Source organism: Hyperoodon ampullatus, assembly GCF_949752795.1.
Source record: "Hyperoodon ampullatus genome assembly, chromosome: 1".
Taxonomy (NCBI): Eukaryota; Metazoa; Chordata; class Mammalia; order Artiodactyla; family Ziphiidae; genus Hyperoodon; species Hyperoodon ampullatus.
In genome coordinates, this window is record NC_136914.1 from 112,273,063 (window position 1) to 112,294,750 (window position 21,688).

Consider the following 21,688-nt stretch of genomic DNA (forward strand, 5'->3'; position numbering starts at 1 on the left):
GCATAATGGAAAAGAAGATTAAAAAGAATATATATATGTATTACTGAGTCACTTTGCTGTACAGTAGAAACTAACAACGTAAATTAAGTATACTTCAATTTAAAAAAGAATAAGTTTGTGTTAAAATACTTGCTAAACTTAAATGTTTCTTTAAAGCCATCCTAAACCGCACTGGATGGTATAAATGATTATTATTTTGATGTTTATCCTTCTCCTTTTTCCTTTTTATAAGTGGTGTAAAAGTTGCAGAAAGAAAAACGATGAGCAATTTATAATTAAGAATGCTTGACCAAGCATCAGGGGCGGGGGGGCGCTGGGTCAGTACTGTGTTACTTTCAGCTGTGTTCATCTCTGGGGATGCCTGAAACCATGATGCTGACCTTGGCTAAACCTAAATGCAGTGTACTATATTCCTGGGCGCTAAGATCAGGCGTAAACAGCTAGTCAGCATTGTTTACAGAAAATGTACTGAGAGATTTTTTTGCATCTGACTTGTGTTTTCTTGGTTCTGCTATTGAGAATGGTCAATGTCCTGGTTTTGGCTATGTGACCAGAGGGTAGAAAAGACTCCTCTTTGAGTAAGTAGTTCTTCTGAGACCAAGTATCACGCACGTATCTTGGAGGTTCTGGACCTGAAGACAAAGCCCATCCTGTGAAATTGGGAAAGGACACTAGATTCTGTGCCTAGAAACTTGTTCCTCTCTGATGTTTGCCTGGGCTTTATTTCTGCTACTGTACTGTAATCCCTTACCTTTATTGAAACCTTTCCTGAGTACAACTTGAGGAATCCATGCGCTCTTTCAGTTATCTGAGCCTAATCTGAGTATAATTACTGCAGCAAAGCTAATTTTTCTTCCATACACCTTAACAGTGACTCAGAAAGATTGAATAGACAATGATACATCAGGCAACTACAAAACAAAGGAACACAGACATCACATGACTAATATCAGGCAACCCTCCATTCATGGGTAAAAGTCTTTAACCGTTTAAAGATGAGTTTATAATGATAAATAGTATTGGCGTTGGCCAAAAAGTGCCTTCAGTTTTTAAGTAAAAATAAAAGAAAATTTTCATTTTCACCAAGAACTTTATTAAACAGCATATTCACCCTTTTGTTCCACAACCTTCTGCCATTTTTCAGGCAACTTCATAATTCCATTTTCCCAAAACTTTTATCTTTTTGAGCAAAGAACTGTTCCAGGTGCCTTTTACAGTCTTCCAGGGAATTGAAATTTTTTCCATTAAGAGAATTTTTTTTTTTTTTTTGCGGTACGCGGGCCTCTCACTGTTGTGGCCTCTCCTGTTGCGGAGCACAGGCTCCGGACGTGCAGGCTCAGTGGCCATGGCTCACGGGCCCAGCCACTCCGCAGCATGTGGGATCTTCCCGGACCGGGGCACGAACCCGTGTCCCCTGCATCGGCAGGCGGACCCTCAACCACTGCGCCACCAGGGAAGCCCCATTAAGAGAATTTTGTAAAGACCTAAATAAATGGAAATCTGAAGGTGCAGTGTCTAGTAAATATGGCGGATGAATCAGAACTTCCCATCTAAGCTGTAACAGTATTTGCGTGGTCATCACAGAAACATGCGGTCTTGCGTTATTCTGATGGAAGATTATGCGTTTTCTGTTGACTAATTCTGGACACTTTTCATCGAGTGCCGCTTTCAGTTGATCTAATTGGGAGCAGTACTTGTTAGAATTAATCGTTTGGTTTTCCAGAAGGAGCTCATAATAGAGGACTCCCTTCCAATCCCAACATATACACAATATCAGCTTCTTTGGATGAAGACGGGCCTTTGATGTGGTTGGTGGTTGTTCATTTCGTTTGCCCCACGATCTCTTTCATTCTACATTATTGTACAGTATCCACTTTTCATCACCTGTCACAATTTGTTTTAAAAATGGAACATTTTCATTATGTTTAAGTAGAGAACTGCATGTGGAAATTTGGTCAAGAAGGTTTTTTTTTTTGCTTAACTTACTTGGAACCCAAACATCAAATCGATGAACATAACCAAGCTGATGCAAATGATTTTCATTGTTTGATTTGGATATTTTGAGTATGTGGGCTATCTCCCATGTGGTATAACATCGCTTGCTCTCAGTTAATGTCTGGATTTGATCGCTATCAACTTCAACTGGTCTACCCGACCATGGAGCATTGTCCAGAGAGAAACCTCCAGCACAAAACTTTGCAAACCACTTTTGACACTTTTGATCAGTCACAGCACCTTCTCCATACACTGCAGAAATCTTTTTTTGTGTGTTTCAGTTGCGTTTTTACCATTCTTGAAATAATAAAGCATAATATGCTGAAAATGTTGCTTTTTTCTTCCATCTTCTATATTAAAATGGCTACACAAAAATTCACCAATTTTAAGTTTTTTTAAAATGCACGCCAAGATGACAGCTGTCACATACAGTCTAACAAACTGTTTCGAATGCAGTTAAGGACAACTAATTGCAACTAGAGCCATCTTATGGGAAAAAACCAAATGAATCTTTTGGCCAACACAGTACAATTCACAATGACAATATAACTGTGAATCTTTTGGAGCAAATAACAGCATTATGGGAAGACTAACACAAATCTCAAAATCAGAAAGGAAGGTGGTATATGATCACTGCACAAGCAGCTGTGTCCTTTTGGTCATCACACAATTGTGACACAATGATTACCTGCTCAGGCTCCGCAGACAAAGCCAAAGTTAACATCCTAGCTCTTTACATCTTCACAAGCTTCACATCTAGCTCTACGATGCTGTTCAAGTTATCTAATCACTTTGTGTTTCCATAGAGCAAAAAAGGGGATGATGACAATATTACCTACTTCATTGGTTACTCTTTGGGTTTAATGAGATAATACATGTAAAAGTGCTTGGCATTTAGTAAGAACCAAATAAAAGTCAGATGTTTTTATTTTGAAAAATATTATAACAACCTTGTTTTGAAGGTTAGTATCATTTCTCCCAAAGTCTTCCTTCTGGTTATCTTGACCACTGGGATGGAGGAAATGAAGACCTGCTTTTTCACTTACCATACTCCATAATTTAAGAATCCCATTTCATAAAAGGGGGTTTACAAAAGAGTGACCTGTTCTTCTTTGGGTGTATGATTAAAAAACAACAACAGCAGCAACTTTGTCTCTGAGAACTATAGCCCCCAAAGAGAATCTATTCTACCTTATTTCCATTGCTCTAACAATCTTTTAAAATCTTAAAAATTTTTTTTAAATTTTATATTGGAGTATAGTTGATTTACAATGTTGTGTTATTTTCAGGTGTACAGCAAAGTGATTTAGTTGTACATATACATACATCAGTTCTTTTTCAGATTCTCTTCGCATGTAAGTTATTACAGAGTATCGAGTAGAGTTTCCTGTGCTATATAGTAGGTCCTGGTTGATTATCGATTTTATGTGTAGTAGTGTATATATGTTAATCCCCACCTCCTCATTTATCCCTCCCCCCCATCTTTCCCCTTTGGTAACCATAAGTTTATGTTATGTATTTATTTTTCTATTTTATCAGTCTTTTTCTTTTTAAAAAAATTTTAAAATTTTATATTGAAATATAGTTGATTCACAATATTATGTTAGTTTCAGGTGAACAGCAAAGTGATTTAGTTATACATATTCATATATCTATTCTTTTTCAGATTCTTTTCTCATATAGGTTATTACAGAGTATTGAGTATAGATCCTTGTGCTATACAATAGCCCCTTGTTGATTATCTATTTTAATGTATATGCCAATCCCTAACTCCCAATTCATCCCTCTCCCCCACTTTCCCCCCATGGCAACCACAAACCCACCCTCTAAGTCTGTGAGTCTGTTTCTGTTGTGTAAACAAGTTCACCTGCATCATTTTTTTAGATTCCACCTATAAGTAATATCATATGATATTTGTCTTGACTTAGTTCACTTAGTATGATAATCTCCAGGTCAACATGTGTTGCTGCAAATGGCATTATTTCATTCTTTTTGATGGCTGAATATTCCATTGTATATATGTACCACATCTTCTTTATCCATTCATCTGTTGATGGACACTTAGGTTGCTTCCATGTCTTGGCTTTGGTAAATAGTACTTCAATGAACATGGGAGTGCATGTATCATTTCAAATTACAGTTTTCTCCAGATATATGCTCAGGAATGGGATTGCTGGATCAAATGGTAGCTCTATTTTTAGTTTTTTAAGGAATCTCCATACTCTTCTCCATAGTGGCTGTACCAGTTTACATTCCCATCAACATTGTAGGAGGGGTTTTATTGTTTCTAGACTTTTTGATGGTGACCATTCTAACTAGTGCGAGGTGATACCTCATTGTAGTTTTGATTTGTATTTCTCTAATAATTAGCAATGTTGAACATCTTTTCATGTGCTTTTTGGCCATCTGTATGACTTCTTTGGAGAAATGTCTATTTAGATCTTTTTCCCATTTTTTGGTTGCGTTATTTGTTTTTTGATATTGAGCTGCATGAACTTTTTGCGTAGTTTGGAGGTTAATCCCTTGTCGTTTGCTTTGTTTGCAAATATTTTCTACCATTCTGTGGGTTGTCTTTTCGTTTGGTTTATGGTTTCCTTTGCTGTCCATTTTAAGTTTAATTAGGTCCCATTTGTTTATTTTTGTTTTTATTTTCATTACTCTAGGAAATGGATCAAAAAAGATATTGCTGTGATTTATGTCAGAGTGTTCTGCCCATGTTGTTTTCTAAGAGTTTTACAGTATCCAGTGTTACATTTAGGTCTTTAATCCATTTTGAGTTTATTTTTGTGTATGGTGTTAGAGAATGTTCTAACTTCATTCGTTTACATATAGCTGACCAGTTTTCCAAGCACCACTTATTGAAGAGACTCTTTTCTCCATTGTATATTCTCACCTCCTTTGTCATAGATTAATTGACCATAGGTGCATTGGTTTATTTCGGAGCTTTCTATCCTGTGCTATTGATCTATGTGTCTTTTTTTTTTTTTTTTTTTTTTTGCGGTACGCGGGCTTCTCACTGTTGTGGCCTCTCGCATTGTGGAGCACAGGCTCCGGATGCGCAGGCTCAGCGGCCATGGCTCACGGGCCTAGCCACTCCACGGCATGTGGGATCTTCCCGGTCCGGGGCACGAACCCATGTCCCCTGCATCAGCAGGTGGACTCTCAACCACTGCGCCACCAGGGAAGCCCTATGTGTCTGTTTTTGTGCCAGTACCATACTGTTTTGATTACTGTAGCTTTGTAGTAACCATAAGTTTAATATTTTAAGCAAGACGTCTAAGTCCATGGAGCATAGTAATTGGATACTCTTTATGTGACCTAGTTAACAGAAACAGATAAAAATCTATTAAAAATATGTAGCAATTTGACCTTTGGCGTTGGACTCAAGGCTGAATGGCAAAAGCCATAATTTAGTACCTAAATAACTTTATAATCTTATTTGTACCTATTTTACTGAAGATTATTTGAACAAAAATATTCTGATGCGAAAATGATATACCACCTTTAAGTGCTTCATTGGGAATAGCATTTGAAAGACTAATGACAAGCATCCTTTTCTACTTAGCCCTAGTATTTTGAATTTCACATATAAATCATTAATAAATGATTTTATTATATCTGGAGAACTACACATGTGAATTAAAATAGCATCACTTCATTTTGCTGCATATAACCTTGTTGACTCATTTTTCTTTTGAGATCTATTAAGCAAAATCTTTGGGGGAAAATTTTTTAAATTTTATTTATTTATTTTTGGCTGTGTTAGGTCTTCATTGCTTCACATAGACTTTCTTTAGCTGTGGCAAGTGGGGGCTACTCTTCATTGTGGTGCACGGGCCTCTCATTGTGGTGGCTTTTCTTGTTGCAGAGCGCGGGCTCTAGGCACACAGGCTTCAGTAGTTGTAGCTTGCAGGCTTCAGTAGTTGTGGCTTATGGGCTCTAGAGTGCAGGCTCAGTAGTTGTGGCGCACAGTCTTAGTTGCTCTGCGGCATGTGGGATCTTCCCCGACCAGGGCTCTAAGCCGGGTCCCCTGCATGGGCAGGTGGATTCTTTTTTTTTTTTTTAAGACTATTTTCTTTTCATCCTTTTAAAAAAAAATTTATTTATTTTTGGCTGCTTTTGGTCTTCGGTGCTGTGTGCAGCCTTTCTCTAGTTGTGGCGAGCAGGGGCTACTCTTCATTGCAGTGCATGGGCTTCTCATTGCGGTGGCTTCTCTTGTTGTGCAGGCAGATTTTTAACCACTGCACCACCAGGGAATCCCTTTGGGGGAAATTTTAATTTGAGATAAAGCTTATATTTCCATTCACCAAAATTAATTTCACATTGGCTATGTCCTAAAGGAACTAGAAACAGCTTAAATCATTATCATTATTAAGGAAAAGGAGTCTTAGATTTTTATTAACTTAATTTTTCATACCAAAAAGGTAAGAATATGGGGAACTGATACTGGGTAATAGTTAGAAATAGTCTTCCAAATTAGAGTACCAGAGCCACATAAATTAAAATATTTATAAGTTGACATTGATCCATTATTCCCTCTTTTCTCTCTTAGAATCACATGAGTGAAATAAGGAAATTTTATTTTACGGTAACATAAATTGCATTTGCTTAGAGTGATTATTTGTAGAGCTTCAGAGGTAATTGTCTTCAACAGATTGAATAGATTTTGAGCAGAATACTATGCAGTAGCCTAGACAGAACGTTGTAATACATGCTGGAAGTGAGGGAAGAGGAAGCAGGTAGTGGGAGGAAGAAAGATATAAGATTTAAGAAAGCTTGTAGTATACCAAAGGAGACTGGGCAGTTAGAATAATCAAGGTCTTCTATTATGTGTCAAATGAGTGGTAAAGAGAGTAAATGAGGTCACATTTTACATGAATCTGACATTGAACAATGCATTAATGACACTCATGTTTTGGCCTCCAAATTTTAAAAAATGTGCCCAATTTTCACAGCTGGCTGGGCATACTGTAAATTGTGTTTCATGTTTTGACTGTGGCAAGATGTTGGTACCACTTTAGTTGGTAAATAGAAATACCCAACACTGTCAGAGTTGCTTACTATTGTCTATATACATGTTATTTTGATGACTACTGTACTCTCATTTTCACACTCTTATTATTATAATTTAAAATGTTTTTTCTGTAACAAAGTCATTTAAGTATTCATTATGTGGTCAGGCTGTTATAAGAGCTAATGCTAATGTTTAAAAAAATGCCCCAAATGAAGATCTTTGGAACAAAAAAATAAAGGTGATGAATCAAATACATAAAAGAAGCTAAAGTAATCCCCACCGTCCAAGAATTTCTTCTAAAGAGTAGAGATGATGGTGAAAAAATAAGCAGAATTAAAGAAAATCTACAGTGTTATACGTTAAAATATACATCTCCTCTGTGAGAATATTCACATGAAAATATATCAGTTTTGAATTATGTGAGGTCCTCAGATATATACTCCTCATATAAAACATTATTGCTAGTACCCTGAAGATTCACAGGAGGGATGACATGTTTAGAAAAGGCAAATTTATAGAGACAGAAAGTAGATTAGTTGTTCCTGAAGCTGGGGATAGAACTGGGATTAACTGTAAATGAGCATGAGGGATCTCATTGGAATGATAAAATGTCTAAAATGAGTCTAATGGGGCTAAAATCAAGGTGTTAGCAGGGCTGTGTCCTTCTGCAGGCTCCATGAATAAGTCTATTCCTTACTTCTTCCAGCTTCTAGAGGCTTCTGGCATTCCTTGGCTCCTGGCTGCATCACTCCAATCTCTGTGTCCGCTGGCACATCACCAGCACCTGCTATCCCTACCCCTCTAACCCTCTGCTTCTCTCTTATAAAGATCCTCGTGATTACATTTAGGGCTCCCACATCATCCAAGGATCATCTCCCAAATCAGGATCCTTAACTTAATGACCTCTGCAAAGACCCTTTTGCCACATGTAGTAACACATTCACAGGTTCTGTAGATTAGGACATCTTTGAGGGCCATGATTCAGCCTACAGTAGGTGGGTAGAGAGAAGAAGGCAGGAACTTGGATTTGTTCAGCTTTGCTCTCTCCATGCTTAGCACTATACTCAGTGCCTGGTGAATATGCTTTTGCCAAATTGAGGAGAGGACAGGAGGAAAAGTACAAAGGTGGGAATAAGCAGTATGTGGCCTGGGGACTCTGACTAGATTGTTAGATGTGGACTGAAGGATTCTAGCATTAAGGGGGGTTGAAACTGGAGTAGAAAGGCAGGTTGGGGCCACATTGCTGAGTACCACAAATATCAGGCTTTTAGACTTAAACTCTTGAGGAATTATTAAAGGCTTTTGATTATGGGAAATAAATGATTATAGGGGGTTTTGATAAAAGGTTAGTCCGGTGAATACCAACCAAATTAGAGAGGAAATACTGGAGGCGGATATACATTTAGAGGTGACTTCAGCAATCCAGCCATGAAATGATGAGATTTCAGCTTTAGCTGGAGTGGTCCTAAGAGTGACAAGACAGAAGCTGAAACAATATGAATAAAGAATTGCCAGCATTTAATAGTTGAGTCACTGTAAGGGGGTATAACTGTTAAGATTAACTGTATTTGACACATATATACTAATATGTGTAAAATAGATAACTAATAAGAACCTGCTGTATAAAAAATAAAGTTAAATTAAAAAAAAGATTAGTTGTATTTGTGCTACAAGGAATATAAATTCCAATGTAATTAAAGTTATTTATTTTCTTTTATAACATAGAGACTGAAGGTAGGCGGCTGTGAATTCACATAAGCGATTTTTCCTATGAAAAATTCTTGAGCAAAACACAGATGGGAGTATTGGGCTACTTGGAGTTAGAATAATCTTTTTGAAATAAAGTGGGAAATGTAAATACAAAATAAACAATGTTACCCCTGCAAAATGGAATAGGCTGGAGGAATGTTACCCTTATGAACTTTCAAGCGTTTCTCAACAAGTGATACTTGACTAGGTGCTCACCATCCTTTGAATGACCTTGAGAGAAGGCAAACTATAAACTCAGGACTTGTATAAACCTCACAGCCTTGGACCACTTCAGATCCTTTGCTGTCTATTGATTGTATCTGCCATTGGAGTTGGAAGGTGTGAGGAATAGGAAATGTATTTTTTAATGGCTACTTAATGATTTTTGGCAACGACCATATCTCCTTTCTTTCTAGTATCTTAAGAAAAAAAAAAAGAAGAGAGCCTTTAGGTCATCTTTGGTGGTCACATATGGGCAGGAAGCAGAGTAAAAAGCCTTTTTATACAAAAGTTTTTCCTTTATAATTATACACAGCTGTCTGAAAATCTTTTAAAGTTCTTATTATATTGCAGATATGGTGAACTCATAAATACACAGATAAGGAGAGATTGAATATTGGCCATTTTCAAAAAATAAGAGGACATAAACTAATAATCCTGAAATTAACCAAGTTACTGACGGTTTGAAAAAATAGGCTGAATTACCTTGAAGGTATTCTAGGATTATAAATACGGTAACACTAAACATTAATTCCACTCTTTACTATAACTTTAAAAAGGAAGCTTCCCAGAGCAGAAACTTTGGGTGTCTGTACATGGCATTCAACCCTGCCTGCATATCCCAATGAGTCCCTTCCATCGCTGAAGGTTTTTGTAATTTCATGAAGCAAGAAGACATGAAAGTTTCAACCACTACCATGCTTTAAGAAAAAAGTTTAAAAACGTTGGTTGTTTATCAGTGTGATAAAAGAAAATATCCACAGTCACAAGAGCAAGTCACATGCCTTGCCCAATTCTGCAGTATTCTCCCCAACACCCGAGGTGTCAGTTTTCCTTTCAGGGAGGAGCAGTTTCTTGTATTTCAATCATAAATTAGACCACATTGGGCTTCCCTGGTGGCACAGTGGTTGAGAGTCCGCCTGCCGATGCAGGGGACACGGGTTCGTGCCCCGGTCTGGGAAGATCCCACATGCCGCGGAGCGGCTGAGCCCGTGAGCCATGGCTGCTGGGCCTGTGCGTCCAGAGCCTGTGCTCCACAACGGGAGAGGCCACAACAGTGAGAGGCCTGCGTACCGCAAAAATAAATAAATAAATAAATTAGACCACATTTACCAAATGGTTTTCATCTTACAGCCTCTCTCTCACTCTTCCTTCTGCTCTGTGCTGGCAGCAGGTAGGTGAGTTGAGAGGTTTTACTCTCCAGATTTGGACTTCTCTTCCCAGGTCGTGTGGGCTCAGACCCTATCCTGCAAACTGGCTCTCTCTACACATGTGTCTGAGAGAGTTTAGGATTTAGAGTCAGAAGACAGTAAAAGACCTATGCCTTTTGTTCCAATTCCATTTCTTCACCTCTGCCTCAGGGGTCATCAGATGCTGGCTTGAAGGGTACTTTTTTTTTTTTAAGTATAGTTGATTTACAATGTTGTGTTAATTACTACTGTACAGCAATATGTTTCAGTTATACATATATATATTCTTTTTTAAATATTTTTTTCCGTTATGGTTTATCATAGGATATTGAATATAGTTCCCTGTGCTATACAGTAGGACCTTGTTGTTTATCCATTCTATATATAAAAGCTTACATATGCTGATCCAAACCTCCCACTCCATCCCTCCCCCAACCCCTTCTCCCTTGGCAACCACCATTCTGTTCTCTATGTCCATGAGTCTGTTTCTGTTTCATAGATAGATTCATTTGTGTCATATTTTAGATTCCACATATAAGTGATATCATATGGTTATTGTCTTTATCTGACTTACGTCACTTAGTATAAGAATTTCTAGGTCTATCCATTGTTGCTGCAAATGGCATTATTTCATTCTTTTTTATGGCTGAGTAGTATTCCATTGGATATATGTACCACATCTTCTTTATCCATTCATCTGTCGATGGACACTTAGGTTGCTTCCATGTCTTCTTGGCTTTTGTGAATAGTGCTGCTATGAACATAGGGGTGAATGCATCCTTTTGAATTATAGTTTTGTCTGGATATATGCCCAGGAGTGGGATTGCTGGATGATATGGTAATTCTATTTTTAGTTTTTTGCGGAACTACCATACTGTTTTCCATGGTGGCTGCACCAACTTACACTCCCACCAATAGTGTAGGAGGGTGCCCTTTTCTCCACACCCTCTCCAGCCTTTGTTAATTGTAGATTTCTTAATGATGGTCATTCTGACTGCTGTGAGCTGATACCTCCTTGTATTAATAATCTTGATTTGTATTTCTCTTATAATTAGTGATGTTGAGCATCTTTTCATGTGCCTATTGGCCATCTGTATTTCTTCTTTGTAGAAATGTCTGTTTAGGTCTTCTGCCCATTTTTGAATAGGGTTTTTTTTGTTTTTTTGTTGTTGAGTTGTATGAGCTGTTTGTATATTTTGGAAATTAAGCCCTTGTTGGTTGCATCATTAGCAAATCTTTTCTCCCATTCTGTGGGTTGTCTTTTCCTTTTGTTTATGGTTTCCTTTGCTGTGCAAAAGCTTGTAAGTTTGAGTAGGTGCCATTTGTTTATTTTTGTTTTTATTTCTATTGCCTTGGGTGACTGACCTAAGAAAACACTGGTATGATTTATGTCAGAGAATGTTTTGCCTATGTTCTCCTCTAGGAGTTTTTTGGTGTCATGTCTTATATTTAAGTCTTTAAGCCATTTTGAGTTTATTTTTGTGTATGGTGTGAGGGTGTGTTCTAACTTCATTGATTTACATGCAGCTGTCCTACTTTTCCAGCACCACTTGCTGAAGAGACTGTCTTTTTCCCATTTTATATTCTTGCTTCCTTTGTCAAAGATTACTTGACTGTTGGTGTGTGGGTTTATTTCTGGGCTATTCTGTTCCATTTATCTGTATGTCTGTTTTTGTACCAATACCACACTGTTTTGATTACTGTAGCTTTGTAGTAGTGTCTGAAGTCTGGGAGGGTTATGCCTCCTGCTTTGTTTTTTTTCCTCAGGATTGCTTTGGCAATTCTCAGTGTTTTATGATTCCACATAAGTTTTTGGAATATTTGCTCTAGTTCTGTGTGAAGGGTACTTTTTTTTTTTTTTTTTGCGGTATGCAGGCCCCTCACTGTTGTGGCCTCTCCCGTTGTGGAGCACAGGCTCCAGTTGCGCAGGCCCAGCAGCCATGGCTCATGGGCCCAGCCGCTCCACGGCATGTGGGATCTCCCCGGACCAGGGCACGAACCCGCTTCCCCTACATCAGCAGGTGGACTCTCAACCACTGTGCCACCAGGGAAGCCCTGAAGGGTACTTCTTAAATTCAGTCCCACTCTTGTCCCTTGAGTAGAGAGGAAACTTCCAGGGGCAGGAAAGAGGTGGTGGTCAGCAGAGCATTGTTTCATCCCTGGCTGTACTATCACTGAATTCCTTCACACTTAATTGTCCTCCATCTAACTTGGTATGACCAGTTTGGAGAGTCATGTGGCTATATTGAGTAAAGATAAACATGCATATATACTCTGGCCAGCAATTTCACTCTAGATGTAGTGCTTGAGACACTTTCACACATAAGAAGATAATAAGAGAGTTTGTTGCAGCTTTGGAATAGCGAAAAAAAAAGGAAATAGCCTAAAAATGGATAAATTGTGGCATGTTGGTAGAATACAGTTTTATTCAGCAGTATAAAGTGAACCAGCTAGAGGTTCTACACCTCTCATTTATAGAAATACTATGTATGCATAGAAATGTGTATGTATATGAGAACAGTGATACATATTTCAATGGAGGCATACACATTGAAATGAAAATTGAGTTAAATTTAAATTGAACAATTTTTTAAAAATTGAATAAATTAAATTGAAAATGAGAGACACCAAATTTTGGAGAATGATTAATTCTGAGTAGGGATACCAAGAAATAGAATTGTAGAGAGGTGCAAAAGGGTTTTAACTGTAATATTTAAAATTTTCAGGCCATGTGTGGGATACCCATATGCTCATTACTTTATTTTATATACATTTTCATATGCTTGAAATATTTTATTTCTAAAAATCTTCCAAACCCCTGAGAGATGCCAATAATATGACATACTGAACATTTACAAAAAGAGAGATATATTTTAGATCAAAATACAAGTAATAACTGATTTCTCCTGAGAAACTTTGCTGTTTTCTTTTCACTAACAAAGTAAATCACTCACTATTAATATTTCCCATTTCCTTTGCCTGCCTGAAAGCTCAGAATTCGAGCTCCAACTTTAATAACCAAGTAATATCTGTATGCTTTCTCCCTGAACTTGATTTTCTATCAAAATGTGCATTTTCCCTGATCCTGCATTCGTTTATTCTATTTTATAGTGCTATAGCCTCTTCCCCATTCTTTGAGGGAGAAAAAGAGTTATAAAAAATATAAAAATATTTTTCGCGTTCTAGTTTTCTCTCTGTTCACACAAACAAACAGTATTCAAACAGGACAGGACTGTGCATCTGCTTGTTTACCTTTGTACTCCTCTGTGTCTAGCATAGTGTCTGGCATGCAATGGGCATTTCATTATTTGCTGATTAAATGAGTTTAATAAATCCACAAACTTATCCTTAAACAAATCTTGATTTTTACACATTTCAGAGGTATCCAATTTGTCTTGTTACAAATTTAGCTTTAGTAAACATCTTGGTGAATAGAATTCTGGGTTATTTACTAAGGTTATTTTTCCAGAAGTAAAATTACATCGGTCAAAAGATATGAGCACTACTCAGCCATAAAAAGAAATGAAGTTGAATTATTTGTAGTGAGGCGGATGGACCTAGAGTCTGTCATACAGAGTGAAGTAAGTCAGAAAGAGAAAAACAAATACTGTATGCTAACACATATATATGGAATCTAAAATAAATAAATATAAATGGTACTGATGAACCTAGCTGCAGGGCAGGATTAAAGAGGTAGACATAGAAAATGGACTTGAGGACAGGGGTGGGAGGACGAAGCTGGGGCGAAATGAGAGTAGCATCGACATATATACACTACCAAATGTAAAATAGATAGCTAGTAGGAAGCAACCACCTAGCACAGGGAGATCAACTCGGTGCCTTGTGATGACCTAGAGGGGTGGGATAGGGAGGATGGGAGGGAGGCTCAAGAGGGAGGGGATATGGGGACATGTATATGCATATGGCTGATTTGCTCTGTTGTACAACAGAAACTAACACAGTATTGTGAAGCAATTATACTCCAATAAAGATCTATTAAAAAAAAAAAAAGGTACATGTACACCTTCCCTATGTCCCAGCAATTCACTTCTAGAGAAAGAAAAACATATGTCCACAAAAAGAAAAAAAAAGCCACTTTGACTCCTGTGTTCATTGTACCATTATTCCCAGTAGCCAAAATGTAGAAACAACTCAAGTGTTTATCAACAAATGAATGCATAAACAAAATGTGGTCTGTACATACAATGGGATATTATTCACCCATGAAAAGGAATACATTTGTTATATATGCTACAACATGGATGAACTTGAAAATATGCTATGTGAAATAAGGCAGTGACAAAAAGACAAATATTGTTAATTCTATTTATATGAAATAACTAGATAGGCAAATTCATAGAGACAGAAAGTAGAGTAGAGGTTCCCAGTGGCTGGGAGAAGAGAGGGATGGGAGATATTGTCTTATGTTTATAGTTTCTTTTCGGGATGTTGGAAAAATTTGGAAACACAGAGCAGTGATGGTTGCACAACAGTGTGAGTGTAATTAATATACCGAATTTAACCCTGAAAATGATTAAAATGACATATTTATGTCATATATTTTATCACAATAAAAAAATTTAACACCCCCCCAAAAAATATGAGCACTTAATGGCTAATGAAATGTTTTTCCAAATTGCTCTCCAAAAAAGCTTTTACCAGTTTCTATAGCAACGAGCAATGTATGAGGGTAACATTTCCCCATAACACTATCTGTGTTCATGCAAAATTTTGTTTTGTTCTGTTTTGAAATTTAATAGATGTAAAATTATAGCTTGATGTAGAGTTAATATGTTTAAATGTTAGTTTACCTACAATTTTTAAGGTGAACTTTATGTGCTTTTGTGAAAAGTCACGTGACTTTTCCAGACCTCATCATAGATTTTCATCATTTAATATAAACCAGCAGAGGAAAATCACCAATGGAAACTCTTGAGGCTTCTTAATTCCTCAAAACTGCCTTTATGACCTGTGGATAATAAACCTCTTTGGGCTTTGATTCCTCCTCTATAAACTGGAGGTGAGAATATGTACCCTGGATGACTATTTTATGACAAATCATGTATATAAAATACTTACTACCACATGGCAGGTGTCCAGTAAATAATAACTATTATTATTTTAATAATAACCTATAAAATTAGGTTCATGATCTAGATGAACACTGATTTCATTTCCTGTTCTGTGTGCATAAGGAACAAATATATACTTATGACGGATTGTTTTCATAACCAATCTTGAACTACCTTAAGCAAAAAGTAGAATTTACCAACAGAAGGGTAGAATAGTGAGGAAGAAGAAAGGGCAGGGGTCTAGCAGGGCCTCTAAGTATAGAAGCCCTCAATCCTGATATTGCCAGAATGTTCTCTCACCAGCTCCTGTCTTTGCGTCTGAGTGCCATTCTCTTTCTCTACAGGTGGACTTTCCCCACACACCTGTCAAAAGCCCCCAGGTTTTACACCTTACAATTTCAGTTTTTGAGGAGAGAGTGTCTGACAGGTTCCCTCATGTTCTGAGTCCAAATAGGGAAGGGGCTTTTTGACCTAGCTTGGCTCAGGTGCCCATACCCCCAAGTTTGAATCAACTCTGGCTGAGGTGAGGGTATGTTTGGGTCACTTGAGAATATAACAGCTTCTACAGAAATTGTCAAGAAAAAGAGAAGGGGTATTTCCAGAATAAATGAGGGATGAACAAAGCTTTCACTCTTGGTCATAAATGTGAATGCTCAAGAACCTCTTGCCTGGGAGGAATTGAACTTTTGGGGATAGATATTCTTACCAGATCTGGGATAAAAACATGATTTAGAATAAAGTATTAGGTTCTGAGTGGTAGGAGGGTGAGCCAGTGCTGTATAAGAAGAATGTGTGTGTGTGTGTGTGTGTGAGTGTGAGTGCTTTGAAGGTCTTGCAAATTATCCTTGCTCAAGGGGCTCAAGAAATAATTGTTGAACGAGGAGAAACATTTAATAAATAGCCAAGCACAGTACTTGGCTCATAATATGTGCTCAATAAACAGTTGTTGAATTGAGTAACTACAAGCCTGGGTTATACTCTGGGTGTAATTCTAAAGCTGAGTTTGAAATAGGAGCATGATGGTGACTGGAGGAGATAATCCAAGAAATGGGCATCACAGTAACCAGCAGAATTTGTGCAAATAGCAAGTTGACAGTCAAAAGCAACTCCAGGTAAGAGCACTGGACCCCACTGAGATACTATATCAGGAATGGCAGTGGGATCTGGTACAACACAAGCCAAACGCCCGTAATTTTTCATCTCATTATGTTGTCTCCAGGGACTTGAGGGTCCTGGGTCCTGTAGCCAAGTAAAACTAACTAGCAGTGGGTCTGCAGGTGACTGTTTGCTATCATCAGTGTTAGATGTTTCTGGTGTCCTAGCAAAGAAATATCAGTAACTCCAAAAGAAAACATATATTTGAGCATTTGATTCATTTCATTTCACTAGAATTTTTTTCAGTCTAGGCTACATGAACTACAATCTAGACTACAGAGTGCAGCACCTCAGTGATTGTTTTGGTTCCCTTGGTCCTTCTGCCTCCTGAACCTTGTACGTGTCTATTCCTGGACGATCCAAAACATATCCCTTTTCTGCTCCTCCGTGTAGGTGCTCCTAGAGATCATCACACAGTGAAATTGGGGCCACCCAGAGTTAAGAGCTTTCAATCCTACCTGGGCTCACTGTCTGTTTTACAGCTTTCTTGTCTTGGTCAGTTCCCCTCCCATTTGCCTCTAGTGCTGTTCTCAACTTTAGCCATTCTCCTCAAGCATTATATCCATAGTTCACCTCCTCAGTCTGACCATGTGTCCTAGGCAACTAGTTTCTCAGAGAAAATGGAAGCCATCTACTGTGAAATACCTGAATATCTTGTCTTTCCCACCTTAAACATACCTCCACCTATATCAGTGGTTGTCAACACTAGGTGCACATTAGCACTACCTGGAGAATTTTTTTGAAGCCTCTGTCTTTCCCTGAGATCCTGATTTAATTGGTCTGGGGCGGGAATTGGTATCTTTAAAAAGCTTCCCACACTATTCTATCAATATGTTCAGCCAGGGCTGGGATCCACTGACCTATATCCATTCTTCTCTCATTTTCCCAGATCTCTGAAACACATGCCCTATCAGGTCAAAGCCAAATCCTTAAACAGTGTTTTCATTCAATCCATTGACTTTATTACTTCTCTTTTTTTGGAGGACAGGGAATTCCTGTCAGGAGTGCTAGTCTTGTGGGATTGCACCTAAGTCTTGTCCTAGGAGCAGTTCATATGACTTTCTCCTCTCAAGTAACCAGAAGAAAACACACCCTGAGTGATAAGTACAGATTGTGCCTGGGGAGGGCAGTGGGGTACATGAGCAGTGGACTTGAGACTCTAGATCTCTCATATCAGAGTCCATCAAAGCAGTTCAGTTCCTGCTCTGTCACCTACCAGCTGTGTGACCTTGGCAGGTTCTTAAACCAAAGCTATGTTTCCTCTTATGTAGAATGTACTTCCTTCTTTGGTGCTGTGGGCATAATCTAGATGAGTATAAAGTTCTTTACACAGAGCTGATAGGCCATGATCAACAACTGGTGATCATGGACAGATTTGTTAGCGCTAAGCATCTTTTTTTATTTCTTCACTAAAAGCTCTCCATGATTGATTTCATCTGCTTCCATAGTTTCCCAAGTATATATCTCCATTCCTTACGTAAATCTGAACTTCAGCCCACCTCTGCCTAGGTAATCCAATCTAGATGTCTAATCTCTCATGTAGGGCATTTGTCAATCAACAAGTCACTCATGCACTAATCATTCAACAATTTCTATTCATGGTCTACTCTATACCAGACACTGGTCTAAGTACTGTGGATACGAATAAAACAAAGTCCCTGTCTTCAAGTGTGTATATTTTGCTGTTTCTTTTCCATCTTCACAGTCATTGTATTAGTCAAGCCCATGGTACCAGCTTCCTGGGCCCCCTAGACTGCTAACTAGCCTCCCTGCCCCTATTATTGCTTTCTTCCAATTCATTCTTCACAGAGAAGTGGAGTAATTATTTTAAACTTGAAATCTTTAAAAGCCAACATCCTGCTTAATATGCTTAAAAAATTCCCAATAACTTGCTGGATTAAATTTAAGCTTCTCAAAAAGACCTTAATTCCTTTCCTACCTGCTTCCTCAGCCTCATTTCTTTCCAGATATTCCTGCAAATTTGATATAGCAGCAGCAACACTAAACCTTTGTGGTTCCATAAACATTGCATGTTGCTTTGTGTGTCTGCATAGACTTCCCTCTCTGTGTGCCTGGAAAAGTCCTGTTAGCTCTTTGAGTATCCTGCTTTCCCTGATTCCTCACCCTTCTCTGATAGAATCTATCATTATGTCTGGATAATGTTAAATCTCATAAAATTCTACTATTTTGTGTTTCTTATGATGCTATATTTATTTATCTACATATCTATCTTCTCTTAAGCCAGAAGATCTTTTAGGGCAGGAACACAGTCTTACTTTTCACCTAGCACAATGCCTACACATAATACGTGCACCTACATTTACTGAACTTCATAAAAATTTAATTAGAATATATACATAGCAAAATGTTCAAATGAGGCTCATTCTGTCTCAGTTTTGGCTGAGGCTCCAAGACAATAGTTGATGAGAATTCCCATATGCATATTCTTGGACCACTAGTGCTGGATTTGAAAAGAGGTAGCTAAAAGTCAGTTTTGTAACCTCAGGGAACTCACCCCTGGAGGGTATATGCATATTTAAGACCAAGTGACCAAGGAATGGGGATTTAGAGATAAGGTGTCTTCAGAGGGAGATTCAGTGTTCCTTTGAAGATGGAGAGAAGGAGAAACCTCTCTCACCACAAAAGCTTAGAGGGTTTCAAGGAGATGACTTGAAAAACTTGACCTGTTACCCATGAAGACTGTAGGCTAATGTAAAATCTTTGCAAGGAAAAGCCTAAAGACTAGAAAGTGTGGCAAGCAAAAAGAGATTATTGCCTTGGAAATGGCCTGTGGTCTCAGGGTTTGTCAGGGCGAAAAATGCATGAGAAATGGGTATCTTGATATAGAGAGCAGACCTGGAGTCGTTTTAAAGGGACTTTGGACATGAAAAGCACTTCAAGGGACAGTGGAACTCTAACTTTTGCATGACGTGGTCTACCAAAAAACCAAGGGCTAACAGTCTGTGATGGTTAATTTTTTTTTTTTTTTTTTTTTTCTTTTTTTTTTGTGGTACGCGGGCCTCTCACTGTTGTGGCCTCTCCCGTTGCGGAGCACAGGCTCCGGATGCGCAGGCTCAGCAGCCATGGCTCACGGGCCCAGCCGCTCCGCGGCATATGGGATCCTCCCAGACCGGGGCACGAACCCGTATCCCCTGCATCGGCAGGCGGACTCTCAACCACTGCGCCACCAGGGAGGCCCCGTGATGGTTAATTTTATGTGTCAACTTGAATGAGTCTAGGGGTGACCATATATTTGGTTAAATGTTATTTCTGGTGTGTCTGTAAGGGTGTTTCCAGAAGAGATTAACATTTGAGTTGGTAGACTGAGTAAAGCAGATGGCCCTCCCCAGTGTGGGAGAGCATCATCTAATCTGTTGAGTATCCGAATAGAACCAAAAGGTAGAGGCAGGGAGAATTCTCTCTGGTTGAAAGCTTGAACTGAGACATTAGTCTTCTCCTGGGACTTATCCCACTAGTGCTCCCTGTTCTCATGCTTTTGGACTCAGCCCAGAACTACCCCACTGGCTTTCCTGAGTCTCCATTTTGGAGATGGAGATTGTGGGACTTTGCAGCCTTCATAACCCTGTGAGCCAATTCTTTACACTGTATCTTTTTATTATTTATGTATATATAACATATATAATGAACATATTATATAGCTATATATTTTACTATATATAATATTATTTGCAACTGTCCTATTTGTTCTGCTTCTCTGGAGAACCCTAATACAGAGTCATAACCAGCCAGCTACAGGGGAGTGCCACCCTGTAGGAACCTCAAATAAAGAATGAGATGCCTTCTGAAATGGAGGGGATTCTGAAGAACTTGTATTATACATAGGCTCCAAGAAAGAGAATCCCTTTAAGCATTCAGCAAGCTCATTTCCTTTGCTGTAGCCAAAGGAAAACAATACTAGGTATCTCTTTGTTTTTCTAGTAAGATATTGCCTGCCCTTTTCTTCTTCTTTTAGTTTGGGTTCCCACAGAAGCAGGCTCTTAGACATGGATATGAGCGCATATAGTTTATTTGGGAGGTGATGCCAAGAAGCACGGGCACATGAATGGATAGCGAGATAAGCAAGGGAAGGAAGCCAGTAACACATTAGAAACTGAGTAGGTTTCTGCTATGGGAGCTGAAGCTCAGTCCTGCTCTGGATACAGTGAAGAATGTACCCCAGAGTTATCATGACCAAGGGAGCTGGGTCTCCACCAATTCTTGTCAGTCATGTGTTGAGGGATGCTCCTCGGAGCATGAATTCCTCAGAAGTTCTGGCCTGATCTGGATGCACAAGGCATGGGCTCCAGTGGCCAAAGAAAGTCCTCATGTGTAGACTCATGGCACTTGGAGGTGGAAGCTGAGGGTGCTCTGTACTGAGCGTGATGGTGATGGCAGAGCAGTGACAGCAGTTGCCTCCCACCCCTCCCCCTCCTCCCACTTGAGTCCTGGAGGTGGGGAGAGAGGAGGAACAACACCCTGCTGGGAGACAGGAGAATCCCACTGTATGAACACTTCTAATATTGCAGTAGCCCCAAGCTGAAGGAGGGGAGAAGCTCAACATTTGAATGGAGTGTCGAGTTTTACTTTTGCCAGAACTGAGCATTTTGATGCCTGAAATGAATACTCTTGGGACTAAAAGTGACCAGAGGATGATTTACACTCTGATAGTCACCAGGAAAGTCATGGGACCTACCCTAGATTTCATTGAATAAATGGGGAAGAGCTCCAAGGAAAGGGCTTAACCGATAATGTAAAACATAGTGGTTTTCTCATTGCATGAGTTCCACTCATATGCCATTCAGCTGAAAAATTAAAAATTTAGTTAATCAGATTTGTTGTCTATAGAATAATAAATACACTAATAAAAAAGCGTTCATTGAGAAATTTCCCTGTGACCAAATCTGCACTAAGAACTAAGATATGGTACAGGATCAATCCTTGTCCCTAACTGGTATTCACTACAGTGTAGTTGGGAATCCAGATTATTGGCTGAATTTTTCATTAATACCTGAGCAACTTTGTGATCTCAAAGACTGATTTTTCCATCCATTACTTAGATACCATGTTTTTTATAACTACTAGTAATTTTCAAATAAGCCTTTAATCCCTGCTGATTTACTTAAATATTTATTATTACGCTCACTGGCAGTTGTTGACTTAAAATTTCTGAGTGAGAAAGAGGCTTAAGGTGAAGTAAAATCACAAATCTGTGTATAAGGTTTTATTAAGTACTGGATATATTACTTCACTAATTTGAATTTATGGGTCACCTATATGATTATATAACTGATGAT